Source organism: Dendrobates tinctorius, unplaced genomic scaffold, assembly GCF_039654945.1.
Source record: "Dendrobates tinctorius isolate UK_male_01 unplaced genomic scaffold, ASM3965494v1 ptg000022l, whole genome shotgun sequence".
NCBI lineage: Eukaryota > Metazoa > Chordata > Amphibia > Anura > Dendrobatidae > Dendrobates > Dendrobates tinctorius.
In genome coordinates this window covers 116,115,749-116,133,993 of record NW_027361690.1, presented here as the reverse complement: position 1 = coordinate 116,133,993, position 18,245 = coordinate 116,115,749, and the positions used below count along the sequence as shown (strand labels likewise).

General features: G+C 42.5%; 1 protein-coding gene across 5 annotated transcripts in view; it reads right to left on the bottom strand.

The window, feature by feature from the left end:
* ADD2 (adducin 2) overlaps positions 1-18,245 on the bottom strand; it is a 170,366-nt gene that overhangs the window by 86,349 nt on the left and 65,772 nt on the right. The window contains exon 1 of one of the 5 annotated variants that reach the window (XM_073569072.1): positions 9,573-9,755. The exons of the other annotated variants lie outside the window; for them this stretch is intronic. The gene's annotated coding sequence lies outside the window, so the exon portion shown is untranslated. Of the gene's footprint in view, positions 1-9,572; positions 9,756-18,245 lie in introns of those variants that run through there. 5 annotated transcript variants of the gene reach the window in all.

Genomic DNA, 18,245 nt, shown 5'->3' with positions numbered 1-18,245 from the left:
TATTTCAATCTCTATACCTTCCCTGTATGTAATATAATTTATTGCCCTAATAGGAGCACCATAAACTTTGTGCTATAGTGAACACAGAGGCTACAATCCAACTAATATGCAGTCATATAATCTGAAATAGCATCCCAACGCGCGTTTCGCCAGCGAAACTGGCTTCTTCTAGTGTAGCGAGTGGTGGCTGCAGACGGGAACCAGAAACGAGCGCGCCCCTGCACTCAAGCTGTGCGTGCTCCTGAACGGATGCTGTGTGAACACCGCTGAGTTTCTCCAGTGTCAGTATACCGCAGATTGACTTCAGGCAGTGATCGCTGTGGGAAAACGAGCACTGCCAGTCAGGATCCAAAACAGTACTCAGAATGGAGGTTACAGACTTCTTTTTAGGAGAATAATATTATGAATAATGTCGACATGTATTATAGGGCCCAAATTGTATACAGACACAAGGTTGGTATCACACCTAATACGTACAAAGTTGATGTACCTCAACCTCTGGGTCCTAAAGCATATGTCATAGTTCTAGTTTCGCCCCTGCTAATGATTTTTTGGCCCAACAAAGGTCAGGGGTATCCTACAGAGGGCACTGGCCATGTGAAAACTGGCAAAAACCACATCAGGATGTATGAGCTCCAGCAGAGGGCAGATGCAAGTGTTCTTTACCCGCTCAGCTAAAGGTAGTACACTCTGACCGCCCCAAGACATATGGCCTCCATTGTTGGCCAACACTTGTATGTCTAGAGATATGCACAAATAACTGGCTTCCAAGCATCATTAGTAGGGAATATGAATGCCGCAGATGGGTTCCTTCACTCAGGACCCCCATTATGAGCCACAACAGAGAGCCGTCCACTCTGATAGATTAGAGCCACCCATGAGTTACATAAACAGTCATGTTTAGCTGTTTTCTGGTCTCAATAACCAACCTTGCCGTAAGCAGTTGACTGCCACAGTGGCTTTCAAAGGGATTATCTGTAATGAGACAAGGCCTTTAATAAATTTTTAGACACGCTAAGACAAATCAGAGGTTCTAAGATCTTGTTTTTACATTTTTCCACTCTAGCCATAATCCCTGTTGAAGATGCTAAACATGGCCATTTTAGAAGCAGAAGTCTAGTCAACAATACCACTGCATGCTCTGCTCTATCCCTACAGGTTTTTGATTTGACATCATTTTGGACTTGTGTCGTATTCTGGCCAATCCACAACAACCGTCACATAATGATGTACATTTGTACTCAGGTAACTAAACTTCTTCTTATTATTAAATTATCCATCAGCCATTTGAGTTATGATTTTTTGTAATATACTCCATTATCGCATTTTGATTCCTTCTCTCTCAAACACTGCTGCAGAGCTGGTTTACATGACCAGTTCACTTCTTTATAAGCTCCTTTCAGCTGCTGCCGTGCAATATCTGTACTGTATATTCAGCAGTCTGTGTATGGGAAATCCAATGTGAGTAAAAGGCAGGGGAGCAGAGAGACTCTCACAAGGAAAGTCCCCTTATCTGATGGTTTGAATATAATGTTAGCTGGCTGCACAGCAACTGAAAGCAGCTTCTAAAGGAGCACTGAAAGGTAGTCAAGTAGATTACAAAAGTTTAATACTTTAAATAATCTTTTAGCAAAGAACATTTCAGCTATTCTTTAATAACAGGAAATCTCTAACTCCATTTATAAAGCTTGACAATGATTGTGAGTGACAGATTAATTCCAGAATATTGTTATCCAAGTATGGAAAAGTGTAAAAGGAAATCTGTCAGTAAGATCAACCCTTGTAATCATTCTATACGGGCATGCAAACCATAGAAGTTGAATAAAATGACAACTTGATATCTGAAATTTCTGTTTTATTCCAGAGTAATACACATTTTTTTTCTATTTGTAAATGAGCTAGTAAGATCTATAGGCCGGACATAGACCTCCCTGACAATCTGCTTCCAGAGCTTACTTTAAATGAAAGGAGGCATTATCAGTGTGAGACATGTAATGACTGACAGTCTGCTCTCCGGATCTACATGTCTCACACTGGTAATGCACCCTTTGATTTATAATAAGCTCTGGAGGCAGATTCTCAGGAAGCTCTATATCCGGCCCATAGATCTTAACAGATGATTTACGTATTAAAATGTGGATTTCTCTGGAATAAGACATCGGATCATTTCTTAACTTCTTTGACGGTAGAGGCCTGCTGCCCAGTCTCCCAGCTTCCTGCTTGCTGGGTGATAGTGCTTAGTTGACATTTGAGGCCAGCAGAATGGGAGGAGCACAATGGCGCTAAAGCTAGCCAGATCCAGCATTCCGTCCAGCTTCAGAGCAGGTTTTGCAAACTTTTTAGATAAGTCCTTGTAAGTGCTGCTTTTCTTACCAAGGCAACCGTCCACCTCTGTTAGACTGCAGCGGTGGCTGATAACCTAAGCAATGAATACTAAACAATAAAACTGAAAATCCCTCTTTTGTTGAAACCAGATTTTTAATATCAAGCACTTTGCAATTTTAACCATTTATGATGATGAGAATAACCCTTTAAAGACAGAATTCACCACTTACTATCAGACTGACTGTATTATATGTAACATCCTGCTAGTTTCTCCTAAGCAGCAGACGGCCGCCTTCGCAGTATGTGACCACGACACAGAGACCGTCCTGCATTGTGACATGGAGCGGTCAGAATTTTAACTGTCCTGCAGCAAATCTCCTCTAATCTCCATAACCCTTTCATGGTCAGATCCTCATCTCATGTGGCTGACATTGTTGTGATGTGGCCTATGACATAATGGCAACGTCACATAGAACTTGCTATGTAAAATATCGTGCTCACCATTAGCTGGATGCTGGCAACCTTCTGTAACATGTGCTAATCAGTTCAGCTTCCTATCATTTCTGACCAATATGATCTCTTTAATTTTAGTGGAATATACAGTGGAAAATATTTTGCTCAGTCCGCAAAGAATCATTGAAAGTTGAAAGGACCCATATACTGTCACAGGTACGAGTGCTATCTGCGAAAATCGGACGTCTGAATGAGGCCTTAGACTACATGCCCATTATGAGTATTTGGTGAGTTTTTTATGTTGCAGATTTTCTCCAGCATTTTGCACTTATCAGCTAAACTAAGTTATTTGCAATTTTTTTCATTTTGCTTTTTTGAGTGAGTTTTTTCACGTTAGGGTGTGTGCACACGCTGCGGATTCTGCTGCGGTTCCGCAGCGGATTTGGCCGCTGCGGGTCCGCAGCAGTTTTTTCTGCAGTGTACCGTACCATTATTCCCTATGGGAATACAAAACCGCAGTGCAGACGGTGCAAATTTTTCCGTGCGGTTTTTCTGCGGTTTTGAAACCGCAGAAAGAATTGACATGTCAATTCTTTCTGCGGATTCCGCTGCGGTTTACCATCTCCTCCATTGAGGAGATGAAAAACCGCAGGGCAAAACCGCAGAGCAATCCGCAGGTAAAACCGCAGGTCTTTTGACCTGCAGATTTACCTGCAGATTTGACAAAATCCGCGCGACCAAACCCGCACCCCAATCCGCAGCGTGTGTATGTAGCCTAATTTTTTTACTCTGCAGTTTATTCTGTTTTCGGTATGTCATGCTTTAAATAAAACTGATATGTTTTTCATAATAATGTCTGTTATATAGCTTTGACAAAATTTTATTGATATAGTCATATGCAGATTACATGCATTTTTAGCTCGCTTCCATAGCGGAAACGGACTAAAAGCGCATATGTGGTTTTTGCCACTTAATGCAATTTTATGGAGACAATCTGCACATGAAATTCAGCGTTTTTGCAGAAATTGACATGTTGCGCCTTAAGCAAATTGGGCATGAGATTTCTATATATCCAATACACTTTGCGTGAATTCTAAGATACTGCCTTTTTGGTGTCAAAAAAATAACCAAAAAACTCGTAGTGGGAACTTCACCTTACCCAAACTCTAAGATAAAAAGCATTCAAATCAATGTTCTGTTTGATTTTTTAGTGTCAGAAATTTTTGAGCGGTCCTAAAAGGGCTTCAACACTCTTAAAGTTAGCCAGTCTTAAGCTACAAGTCTGCGGTTACTATGTGACTGCAGACTTGTGAATCCTCACATTGCGCACAGTGCACGCTGTAAGGATTCTCCAGTAGTATTGGTGGTCTTGTGATATGCACACTCCCGACCAAATGGTGCTGCCATGCTCAATGTAAGTGTATGGAGCGAGGCCAGACAAATCTAGTCGGAATGTGGCCAGGAGAGTACATATCGCATACTGGCACTCACATGACTACCATCTCCCGATATCGGCACTGGAGAATCCTCACAGCATGCAGTGTGCACAATCTGAGGACTCACAAGTCTGCAGGCGCCTAAAGTGACTGCAGACTAGACTGGACAATCCCTTTAAGAACCTTTCATTTTTAAAATTACTGTGGTGTGTGATCACACTTTACTAATTTGATCTTCTCACATGTATCTATGACATATCAGAAGATCAATCTGTCTGTGCTTCCCCTTTAAGGTAACGGAAGCTACTCAGGTAAACGTAAAGGAAAATCCAGGCCCGGCTATTAGTGATTAAACATGAAGCTTTCCAAAGAGTCGGTATGTAACCGCATTAGCCTTTCTCCTCGTACATTATATCGGCGCACAGCTCCTGCTTTCGGTTCCCAGCACTTAGCACAATGATTATGGTGAGCCTCGGACTCCAGCCTCCATCAGGATGGTCTGCGGAGAGGATTAAAGCTGTGAGATCAGCCTGTTGTCCCACAACTGCACATTCACAAGCCATTAAAGTGCACGCCTCAGCACATCAAAATTATACTATAAATCTAGCACTGAGTAACTGGCACCAGGTTATGAGCTGTGCTGAATGTGCTGTCTGCAGCGAGGTCGGGGGTTTAACTATTTACACGCTGAACATTAGTAAACAGCAGGACACAGTATGTAAGGTCAGTCATTTTATCATCCATGCCCTAAACTTGATTCATGAGATGAATGAATTGCAAACCAGTGTATGTACAGTATAAGATACCAATGATGTGTATTAAAGACACATTGGATAGGCCATTAGTGTCAGATCTGTGGGTTCTGACTCTGACAACCTCACTGGCCAGCTGATTGCGGGGCCACTAACCGGCTCCACTATGGAGCTGTGCCTGGAAAACCATGAAAGGTCCTGGTGATTGCCGCTCTGATACAGGTCACACACCTGACAGCTGAGCGGTCATTTGGCCATCAGCCATCTCTCCCGACTCTCCTACAGGTAGAAATGTTTTGCCGAACGTTGTTCTGTTTTCAAAAAGAGCGAAGAAAGACGCTTACAACCTGCCCCGGAAGAGGCTAATCTCCAGAATAAAAAAGGCCGGGCATGTAAATTCAAAATGTCCAACTTTTCTCTCCGCCATCATCGGGCAGGGAGCAGTGTTGGCCAATCCCTACGAATGGCCAATTTTTCTCTATGGTGTATGGGACGATTAAAGTGATTTTCTAGTTTTGGAAAACATCTGTCCCTCATCTGTAATTTGTGTTAAAGAGAACAAACTGTGCCTTTCTCCCCCTCTCTGGGTCCAGCACTGAGTCTCCACTGATGTTTCCTATGTCTTTTATTGTCTGCAGCGCTGATAGCCAATCCATGAACTCAGCGGCTCGTGCCGCCAACTCGAGCAGAGCTGCTGAGCTCAGTTATTGGATGCAGTACTGTAGATGTCACGTCAGTGCTGCAGACAACAAGAGACACTGAGAACAGTGATGGAGACTCAGGGCCGGACCCGGGGAGGGTGAGTAATGCATATGTTGTTTTTTTAACCAAACTTGAGCCAGGGGTGATAAACTTTCTCAAATCAGAAGAACTCTAATAACTCTCAATATCAAAATTAAACCATCCTTCACACCGTAATCAGGGTTTCGGAGAGGAAGGGAGTACTCTGCGTGAAAGGGTTGGAAAAGTTTTGTCTGTGACAAGCTTTCCTCTAAGGCCATGTTCACATTTTCAGTATTTGGTCAGTATTTTGCATCAGTATTTATAAGCCATGTCGAGTATTTATACTGACTAAGTGACTCAATATGTGCACGTGGCTTTACGAGCGAGCTCACGGCAATGCTGGTAGAAGAACCACTGACAGACATGGGCCCCCTTAGGTGCTGCAATAGGTGCACACTCAGCGTGATTCTGGTGGGCTCAGATACATCATAGTTTACCTCAGCCCACCCTGGAAAGCCCACCTTCGGGTGGAGATAATATATAAACCCCACACACCTTCATGACTGAAAGTACCCAATGGTGCAGCCTGATGTCAGTCACAGATAAATCTGGCAAGAGACCCTAGCCTGTGTGTAATAAACCTGGCTCTGGTACTTCATTACTGCTCCAGTCTTGGATCTGCAGCCACATCTTACGCACCTATTCCAGGACTGTAGCTAGTCTTTCCTTCACCTCGGGAAAGTGAGTTTGCCACCATAATTCTGTAATTATACCCTCTGGCCAAGGTAACGTGACTTGTTGGCATGCATCCAGGACCGGGGCACATGGTGCCCATGCCACACTCTCATACCTCCATGAGTCATGCCTTAATAAATGGTGATGCCCTCGCTCTGTCCAGTTGCTCTGGTCAGAGGACATGATTCGCAGCTGTGTGAACCAAGGTCTATGGTGCGTTAACTCATCGTCCACTATGTTAACCCTTCATAGGCACCTGATAGATTTCAGATGCAGACCCGATATAATGTTTAGACAGAGAACAGTTAGGTAGCCATTTTTCCAAGCTCATGTCCATCTGCACAAGCCGTAGGGAGGGAGAACATCTGACACATGGCTGTGGAACACACGGAGACATTTTAGTCTTCGGAGTATGACGTGGACTGGGATTAAAGTGGTAAATCGTCTCTAGGGCTGTATTTTTCTGCAGTGTCCCTATAAAAGGCCACTCTGAACAGTAAATCCGATCAGGACTTCATCTGGTAAAGACATCATCCATTAATGGAAAGACGTCAGCTCCGTGTGGCAATGAATCAGTTACTTGTACACGATTCCCGCTCCTCGGTCGCCTCCTCCTTCCAGGGCTGCAGCATCCCTGGAGTTGCTAGGATACAGACAAGGGGATGGATGCTTGTACAGCCCGCTCGCACAGCGCGCTCGCTCGCTGCATCCCTGCACACACACATTACAAGTACAAGCACAGCTGCTGCCAACCCGACACACCTATCACTGCCAAAGCACGGCACAGACGCCACTCCAGCTGAACCCAGCAGATCAGCGTTTCTGAGTGGCAGCCAAGTCGTTTTTCCAGAATTGCAAACACAACAGAAAAGGACGGGAGTCGCCCAACGTACAGAATCCGAAATGTGACGCTGCATCTTTATTCATACAAACACTTCTTAATAAAATCTATAATTCAAGTGCAATGTAGTCTGCAGGGACAGTCTAGAAATACGGCAGTGCAGTTACATTGTTTCGTCACAGGTGTCCAGCGTTGGACCGGGGTGCTAAGGGCCCACCAGTAACCAAAGCCAGTGCCCCGCTTTTCAGCTACATGCAAATATGACATTATCCTCAATCACAAATTGATATAACAATGAACTGGGCAGATGGTGAATAAAAGAGATGCTGCCATTGTCTGTACATAGCGATTTGCTAAGTACTGTTCATATGAGAGGGTGGTGGCCCACCGGAGGATTCTCCTGTTCTCCAATGGGCCAGTCCAAGCCTGGATGTATCCCATCCACATTGCAGTCTTTGTAAGAAAAAAGGCATGTAAACCAGCAAACCTCCCCCCATGCAGCTGAAGCTCCTAAGATAAGTCTCCAGAGGACTGCAGTGCAACAATGTGTGGCTTATAAATCCTATATATCCCCTGGGAATTATCACAGTATAAATCCTCTTTGAAATCAGGGTCCAGAAACATAAATTTGTGTGCAGAACGGCTCAATCGGGTGCAGTAGAGGTGGACACAGGCCCCTGTGCAAGAACAATATATGGGTCCTTTACAGTCCAGTAAATTGTCATAGTGCACATTTCCATCTGCTTTGGAGGTGGATGTAGTACCCCTACCTTCTAGGCCCATGGACGTCTGCACCAATGTTGTATCTCAGAGGAGTGGACATAACATTAGTGCAACCAGTGGAGCTGGACAAGGGCCTACAAGGCACAGGAACCACATCTACCTCCAAAGCAGCAAGCAGCTACGGTCATAAGTAGAGTTGAGCTAATATGTTTGGTTTTAGTCCTCGAATCTGATTTTGAAATATTCGTGCCATATTCGAACAATATTCATGCCGAATGTATGTCTTATGATCGGTTCCAAACATATTCGGTAATTTCTACACCCATTGACTCTAATGACGTTCGGCTGTGCTCGACAAATATTGCAAAAACAATATTCGATGCCGATCGTATTCAGAGAGGAATGTGAACAAATTTGCTTATCTCTAGTCATAGGCAACTAATAGACTGTAAAGGGCCCATATTCAGTTCTTGCACAGGGACCCTTTTCAGTCTGTGTCCACCACTGGAGTCAATTATTGCATTTGATCAAGGCTTTTTATGCCGTAACAATGTTTACCCCACTTTGATGGCTAAAGTATTTGGATAGCGTAAGCTGCTTCCACACGTCCGACATTCACCGTCCGACTATGCCAAATATGCCTGTACTGTAGAGTTCAACCGGCAGCCAGTTCGGACATGGCGGTCCATGCTCAGGCAGTGAAGATGGCAAATGTGAAACCGACCTAAGAGAAGGCGGGCATCGCTGAAAAAAAAGTTTGGTGCACACGCCGTGTTGGAAACCAAGTTAAACCAAAGAAAAATGTAAAAACAAGATAGCACCACTCAATTAGGAAGAAAACCCTACACAAAGGGATGTCGACACATTACAGTACATTATATATCACTACAAGGTAATGACCCGCGATGGATTAAAAAATTGTCTCCATGATAATGGGACACACCGTACTAACAGAGACTGAATAAATCATCAATGCACATATACTGTATGTTCGGTAATATCTGAAAATAAAAAATACAACATCATTAAATTGAAAATGTTATATATGTGACCATATATAAAGAACAAGAATAACGTAGATGACCATAGTGTGCCGGTCTGTTCATGAATAATGTAGCTTCAAAATTTCGATCCAAATATAAAAAAAAAACCAAAACTGAAAAACAATAATAATAATAAAGAGTAAACCAAAACGATAAAGTCCCTAAATGCCATTGCCGGTCATGACAGGAACCGGCTTTCAGCCAGAAGTAATATTAGCACAAAAAAGAATATCATATCACTTCTATCTCTCGGTAATCACACACATTTGTGCACGGGAAGGACATGTCGTGTATCTCCCACCAGGATAATATCGTTTAACTCTACAAAAAAGAATTTCTATTAAGATTGGGAGAAAATCAGAGACATACTGTATATTCAGGGTTACAAGTTAAGAACATCATATGCAACGCGGCATTTTACTTTTTCAAAAACACAATTTAAATTAAAAAAAAAACACATAAAAAAGCAAAACCAAACCTAATACCATCCACCCAGAAATGTAAAGACATCGGTGCCTGCCTGCAATATACATCCACGTACAATTCATGTTCTTCTTATTCCATAAAGCCAGGAAAATATCATTGAGCAGTCACTCAGGGAATAAAATAAGAGACCAGGGGTCCAATGATTGAGATCCATGTTCTGTAGACCACCTGTCCCACGAGGAAACGTGATGTGTGCTCCCTATGGAGGATGCAGATCCACATGTGTCACAGTTCTGCAGAGAATCAACTCTGTAATCTGGTGACGGAGGGAGGACAGATGGCTGTTTTCATGAGATAAACCCATTGCCTACTCCACCCACATTTTTTAACACCCCCTTTCAAAGAATCTTAAAAACCCAATTCATACATCTCAGGAGAGGTAAGCAGTGGAGATAGTGGGTGTGATAGGAGCTGGAGCAGACAGCGCTTACACCCCATGTCTATACATTACATTGAAAATCTACTGGCACCATGTAATTCTTAATATCCCCTGTGATGGCGCTATAGGGAGGAGGAATTGGGCACTTGCTGCCAGGTTTTCTATGCAGTTCACAGATGATTACTCAGGTTTACAGTGAAGGGACAATCTGTGATCATCGTATCATTTTCTGAATAAAGTGGACAACTTTAAAGGGGTTGTTTTCATAGGGAAATTCCTATTTGCTTGAATGATTTCCAAAAATATGCAATTGGTGGTAATTTTTAGATAGACCCTTAGATAGACCTTTTTCTCTATATTTTCTCTTTATTTTATAGTAGTAGACAACCCCTTTAACAAAAGTCACAATTAGAGAATTCTCTCTATTAAAATGGGTGTGATGGATCTGCACTCCCTCGGGGGAGGGGAGAGAAGGACCGAGCAGAGATTGGCTCTCTGGTGCCAACACTTGCCCCAGCTCAGTCAGGGAACTGCACCGAGGGCAAATAGTCGCCGGCTTCCCTTATAGGTACGAGTTAGTGAGGTGCTCCCAGTGGGGGGAATATATATCACCAGTCCAGGCTGGGGATCTATATAAACCTCCCGGCCGTCACTGCCAGAGTTCCTCACTAAAACAGTACGGTATTCTGCCACCAGTTCCTCGTTCAACATAAGCCCTGTCCGACAACAGGCTTATATCGGGTCAGAAACCAACCCGGGTAGCGTACAATTGACCAACCGAGTGTGCGGACGTGGGGATTCATGAATCGAGATAAAAGAGCAGCCCAAGATTAATTTTGTATTTAATCGCCGAAAAGGCGCACTAGAAATATACAAGCATATATTTACAGAACAATATACACGTATGCAGTCAGGGGTGTAGTACAAAGGATAGGGTATATATAGGTTGCAATTACCGTGTTATGTAGCATGTGACCACAGGGAGGCGCTGATGGATCACAGGTCCAAATCGTGGTTCCCTTGACGTGGTTCCCTTGGCCGCGTCAGATATCGGGTCCTCCTGCCAGTAGAAAACTGAGTCCAAAATAAGGGTCTGCCTTATATCTCCTACCCTGTTCCCTCCCACACTCTGCTGCCACCCCTGGGCTGGGCTGCCTCCCTCCTCCCATTTCTGAGAATATGATTTTCTGTCCAGAATTGTAGATGGCCCATAAGTTTCCGCCCGAAGCTTTGAATGGGTCGGTTGTGCCACCACTGGGTTTTGCTGGATTTTATCTGTGCATAGAGACCAAATATGCCTACCTTATATAATACCTGGTGGCTAAGCTTTATAACTCCATAACGCAGAGTGCTACAGGTGGCTGCCGGGCAAGGGCGTATGGGGGAAGGAACGTCGATTCGGATTATATGCTAGGCTAGTCTCAGAGATATTGCATTCTGTTATTATAGGTCATTTTACAGATTCAATACCTCAGAGCCTGCTGTGACTTGTTGTGCCACTGTATCTCCATGTGCTTGGTCAGACAAAGGGAGCCAGCTGGCTGCAGCAGATTTCACACCATTGTGTTAAGAGCTTCAAAGAGCTCCTTTGTGGGGTTTTAATTAAAGCAAAACATTGCATTGCCTTTTATGGCCTGGGGGGACGCACGGGTGGGGGCACATTCCAGAGTGGACGGAGATGTCCTATAATCCAAAATGGATTCTCCCTCGTCCCTCACAGTGGGGTATATTAAAATGGATTTTCCAAGCTAGACGTCCTATTTAAAGGGATGTTTCAGAGAAAACGAATTGTTAAAGTAGCTTCAAATGGTGAAAATAAACCTTACTAATATAGCCTTATTAGCTCCGGTGCCCTGATCCTCCTGTAGCTACTCAGACTATTCTGGGCAGAATTTTTCAGTGTCAAAGGGCTTATACTACCATGCACACTACCGATTTTATCAGAAGAGTGCTTTTCGTGATTTTGACCGATAGCACTCATAACCATGATATTCTATGGGGCCCAATTTTTTTCCTTAAGCCAAGTGGTCCGAAGAAAATTTTGGAGGCATTGAGTGTCAGATAAAAATCCACAGGCAACCCTCAATAATCTGTAACAATAAACTGAACTTACATCACTTGGTCATTTAGAGGTAAATTTTCTAATTAGCCTAAAAAAGCAGGAATGGCGGCCTAGCCAATGGCCATGAAAGAGGCATTGTGAATAGAAGGCTGAAAATGGATTGTCTTGTCTGCCTTTCTGTTTCAATGTACTTTTAGTATTAAAATGTAAGGTGGGTGAGTTTTTGGTTTTGTTGCAAGCATTTCTGTTAGGGGAGGCCCAAGCTGAACTTTGCACCAGGACCCATGAACCTACCAACTGAGGTAGTAATGGCAGACACTATAACAGCTTTTAAAAAAGGACGATTTCCTCAACACACATAACATTGTGGGTTATAGATAATTTAGTGACAAAAAAAGTATAATTAGTGGAGAAAGGGTGAACTTGATGGACCTAGGCCTTTTGTCAACCTATGTAACAAAGAAAACTGACACTACAGGGATATAGAGAAGCCTTCATAAGAGAAGGATCAGGCCATCTTGACCCACTTCTGCTTCTGCCCCAAGTTCTCATCACTCAGCAGTAACATGCAGCAGATGGATTATCACATCCTTGTCCCAGAGCCCAAATTTCCCAGGGATTATTTCAAATGGAGTTGTAATAGTTTAAACCCTCATGGTTAATGCATGTAGACATGTTAATACTAACGTATTAGCAAACAAAATGCAGCTTGTCCCTGCAGGACTCCAATGTGCAGTCACCGTACAAGGCTCCTACATTGCCCCAGAACGAGGACAGGATCATTATATTCCCATCCCCCTTCACTGCAGTCTCTAATTCTTACTATTTGTTTTGCTAGCAAAAAGATGGAAATAGAACATGATGTCTCCTAACTGGAACAAACATGTGGATTACGGGCCATTTAGCTAATTTACCATTATCGACAAATATAATGTTATAGGAGACGTCTCAGACACGGCGGCCTCATAGTAAAGTAAAAATAGCGTCAAGACAGAAGATGTTTAGCATTAGTATTCATTACAGCTCTTAAAGAGAAACTGTCTCGTCCCCAAAACTCCTGCCTGCCTTACTGGAAAAGCAGCTACAGGGAGAAAATGAACTTATACCTTCCCTGTAGTCGCTCGCTTCCAGTCACCTGCGTGCCCCAGGAAGGGATTACAGTCACCGCTTACTATACACTGAATGTGCTGTAATCACTGTGACAAAATGCAGAGGGTGGAGAAACTTTTTCTGTTTTCTCTACCTCTGAGAAAAACTGATGCCACTGATCAAACTCTGATCAGCACAATAGGACCCTTTTCTTGGAAGGAGAGAAAACAGTTGTGTGCACCTACCCACATAGTGATAGTTTATCTTTATGATAGGCCACCTATGTTGGATCATTGGAAGTTTAATTAATGTGTCCGCCATTAAAAGAATTCACCGCGAGGCACTGAGCTGAGCAAGCTCACGCAGCTCAGTGTCTCTTTTGAATGGCAGGCTGGATAGTCGCATCATGCAACAATGAAGCCTGCCATCTACAGTGCCTTGCAAAAGTATTTGGCCCCCTGGAACTTTTCAAACTTTTCCCACATATCAGGCTTCAAACATAAAGATACCAAATGTAAATTTTTGGTGAAGAATCAACAAGTGGGACACAATTGTGAAGTTGAACGAAATTTATTGGTTATTTTAAATTTTTGTGGAAAGTCAAAAACTGAAAAGTGGGGCGTGCAATATTATTCGGCCCCTTTAACTTAATACTTTGTTGGGCCACCTTTTGCTGCAATTACAGCTGCAAGTTGCTTGGGGCATGTCTCTATCAGTTTTGTACATCGAGAGATTAAAATTCTTGCCCATTCTTACTTGGCAAACAGCTCGAGCTCAGTGAGGTTTGATGGAGATCGTTTGTGAACAGCAGTTTTCAGCTCTTTCCACAGATTCTCGATTGGATTCAGGTCTGGACTTTGACTTGGCCATTCTAACACCTGGATACGTTTATTTGTGAACCAATCCATTGTAGATTTTGCTTTATGTTTGGGATCATTGTCTTGTTGGAAGACAAATCTCCGTCCTAGTCTCAGGTCTTTTGCAGACTCCAACAGGTTTTCTTCAAGAATGGTCCTGTATTTGGCTCCATCCATCTTCCCATCAATTTTAACCATCTTCCCTGTCCCTGCTGAAGAAAAGCAGGCCCAAACCATGATGCTGCCACCACCATGTTTGACAGTGGGAATGGTGTGTTCAGGGTGATGAACTGTGTTGCCTTTACGCCAAACATATCGTTTGGCATTGTTGCCAAAAAGTTCGATTTTGGTTTTATCTGACCAGAGCACCTTCTTCCATTTGTTTAGTGTGTCTCCCAGGTGGCTTGTTGCAAACTTTAAACAACACTTTTTATAGATATCTTTGAGAAATGACTTTCTTCTTGCCACTCTTCCATAAAGGCCAGATTTGTGCAGTGTACGACTGATTGTCGTCCCATGGACAGACTGTCCCACCTCAGCTGTAGATCTCTGCAGTTCATACAGAGTGATAATTGGCCTCCTGGCTGCATCTCTGTTCAGTTTTCTCCTTGTTTGAGATGAAAGTTTAGAGGGACGGCCGGGTCTTGGTAGACTTGTAGTGGTATGATACTCCTTCCAATTCAATATGATCACTTGAACAGTGCTCCTTGGGATGTTTAAAGTTTTGTAAATCATTTTGTATCCAAAACTGGCTTTAAACTTCTCCACAACAGTATTACGGACCAGCCTGTTGTGTTCCTTGGTCTTCATGATGCTCTCTGTGCATCAAACAGAACCCTGAGACTATCACAGAGCAGATGCATTTATACGGTGACTTGATTACACACAGATGGATTATATTTATCATCATTAGTCATTTAGGACAACATTGGATCATTCAGAGATCCACAATGAACTTCTGGAGTGAGTTTGCTGTACTGAAAGTAAAGGGGCCGATTAATATTGCACGCCCCACTTTTCAGTTTTTGAATTTTCACAAAAAGTTAAAATAACCAATAAATTTCATTCAACTTCACAATTGTGTTCCACTTGTTGACTCTTCACCAAAAATTTACATTTGATATCTTTATGTTTGAAGCATGATATGTGGGAAAAGGTTGAAAAGTTCCAGGGGGCCGAATATTTTCGCAAGGCACTGTATATGTAGAAAAGATAGAGGTGTCGCGGGACAATTGGATTATTACCTTCTCAGCAGACAGGTGAGGAATATGGTTGTTTAATATTTTAATTCTATTACAGAGGAGATTGGCATCAGTGGATTGGGTGTTGAGGTGAGTATATATGGTTTTGGTAAATTTAGAGTTAATAAAGGAGTCTGTGTCATTTGTTGAAATAAAGGACTTTATTCTGGGTATTATTTTTTCCAATTTAACTATGGGGTTAGTAATGGGCGTTTCTTATGGACGCCTCTCCATTACTAACCTCTGGGCTTGATGTCACCTGACAATACAAAGGTGATATCAACCCCAATACTATCACCCCACTTACCGCCACACCAGGGCAAGTGGGAAGAGCGAGGCTAAGTGACAGAATTGGAGCATCTTATAGATGCGCCTTTTCTGGGGCAGCTGAGAGCTGATGTTTTTAGTTTGGGAGGGGGCCAATATCCATGGCCCCTTCCTAGGCTACCAATATAATACCGCAGCTGTTTGCCTACCCTTTGCTGGTTATTAATTATAGGAGAAGCCTATGTAATTTTTTTTGGGGGGGTTCTCCATTTTAATAACCAGGAAAGGTTAAGTATACAGCTGTGAGCTGATATTTATAGCATGGGAAGCTCCATGGGTACTACCCCCTTCCAGGGCTATAAACATCTGTGTGATTTTTTCTTGCACTCACTGGCTTGCATCGGCAAGTCTTGTCTTTCACACGAGTACGATCGCAGCATGCTGTGATTTTTTTTCTCATCCCGATCTGAGCTGAGAAAAAAAATCACAGATGAGCAGGGAATTATAGATTAATATTGCAATCTGATTTTGTATAGGCTTGAACTTGTCCATTTTCCTCGCAGATAACTATGAGCCCTTTGAGAGGACAAGGTTGAACCCCCTCTCCAATATCTCTATGCTGTAATCGAGATTATAAAAAATGTTATCCCGACAAGACTTCTTTAGTCTGGTGTTTATAATCCAGAAATTCTGATAATCTTGAGATTGTCTCCAGCACTCTTCCTCATTTCTACACTTAGAAGTTCATTTAATATATTATACTACAATCTGGCACCTATACCTCCCCATGATTCCAGGGAACCTGTCAGGATGATTTAACTACTGAAACCAGTGATATGGCTGTGTGGATCCTAAAACTGATACCTGTTTTTAGTAATCCAAAGTCCCAGCACTGAGAAATCAAGCTTTAAAGGGAAACTGTCATTAGATTCATGCAGCCTGAACCACTTACAGAATGAATCAGAGCCCGGCTGCGGTATTATAGCTGTGTGTGTTTTATTCTGAAATGTTGCGGTATTACAGACAAAACATAGTTTCGCAGTACTATAGGGAGAGACCTAACTAGTCTAGTGCTTTTTTCTGCTCAGCTACAGTTGATTGAGTTTTTTTTATGCATGCACATAGGTAGAGTCGATCTCTCAATCAACTAGGGAGGGGCAGAGAGAAACCAGCCGAATTGATTATACTGGTCCATATGCCAGGATTTGAGGCACGATGTATGGATCAGTATGATCTGAAGATTTGTCTTATGAAGTTTACCAGTTTGAAGATAGTCTGTACGTTTATTTTGAAGCCAATCATTTCTGTATGCATATTAGTACTGTTGAGTGTTAAGTAAGTATGCCTTTATCATGTGGCAGCAATAACATATGTATAATGTATGACCACGAGCGATTGACGCCTTTTTGTCTAGTTGGCGCTTTGCAGACATTGGATGATTCACTCTATCAGTTGTATCTTGAAATTACTGCCCATTTGCAGATATGCCGACTTGGCATCATACTGTACTTATACAGTATGTCTTGGATTTTCATTAAAAGTTGTTGCAAGCATTTATGTGTTCTATATGATTGGTGATGTAGTTATGTTAGGACATGTGTTTTCTGACAATACGGTTAGGTTATTGGGTCTAGGGATATATCCGGCTAGCTCTTCCCAGTACTCCTGCAAGTGACAGGTCTCTCACTATGTACAGGTTAGGAAGAGACTTGACAGTCAGCTGCTGCAGCGCTGGATAGAGCCATCCGAGGGCAGCGCTAGGCTCGTCTGGTCTCCGACAATGGTCTCCAGCAGGTTCTTCAACGTCAGAGCCTTTCAGAGAATACTATACCTGGCTGCAATCATGCAGCCCCTGTTTGAGCAGCATGAATTGCCTGACAGTTTCCCTTCACAATATAATAGCTGTATAGAGAGACAATTGACATATTTAGCATTTTGCTTAGAACATTAGGTTTGATTTTCAGTAATATATCTCTGGGCAATAGCTGTCTAACTGCAATATTGTCAAAGTGTGTGAAATTAAACATGGAATGAAGATAATGCTCATCTCTCATCTCTTCGTACACGTATATAATCACTGATACTCTCCCTTTGTTATTGCAAGATTTCATTTTTGGTATATACTAATTGTTTTGTGTCTGTTTCTAAATGCTCAAAGAGATCTCAATCACTTGATGTTTTCTGTCCAGCATGGATGTTTGTTTTATCTTTGCATTGTATCGCCTGATCTGGTCTCTAGTTAGTTGATTCATTGCTTAATGAGTTAAATTGGGTCCAGATCTTAAGAGATACTTCCCTATATATTGAGGTCTGGCCTAAGGAAGGTACAGTTAGGTCCATATATATTTGGACAGAGACAACATTTTTCTAATTTTGGTTCTAGACATTACCACAATGAATTTTAAACAAAACAATTCAGATGCAGTTGAAGTTCAGACTTTCAGCTTTCATTTGAGGGTATCCACATTAAAATTGGATGAAGGGTTTAGGAGTTTCAGCTCCTTAACATGTGCCACCCTGTTTTTAAAGGGACCAAAAGTAATTGGACCATTGACTCCAAGGCTATTTCATGGACAGGTGTGGGTAATCCCTTGGTTATGTCATCCTCAATTAAGTAGATAAAAGGCCCGGAGTTGACTTGAGGTGTGTTGCTTACATTTGGAAGGTTTTGCTGTTAAGGAAACATGTGGTCATAGGAGCTCTCTATGCAGGTAAAGCAAGCCATCCTTAAAGGGGTTGTCCGGGCTTTTCACATAATCTCAGTACATATCTGGGCTGCAGAATTATGACAAGTAATTTACTTTCTGTCACTAGTTTGCACGGTTTTCTAGAT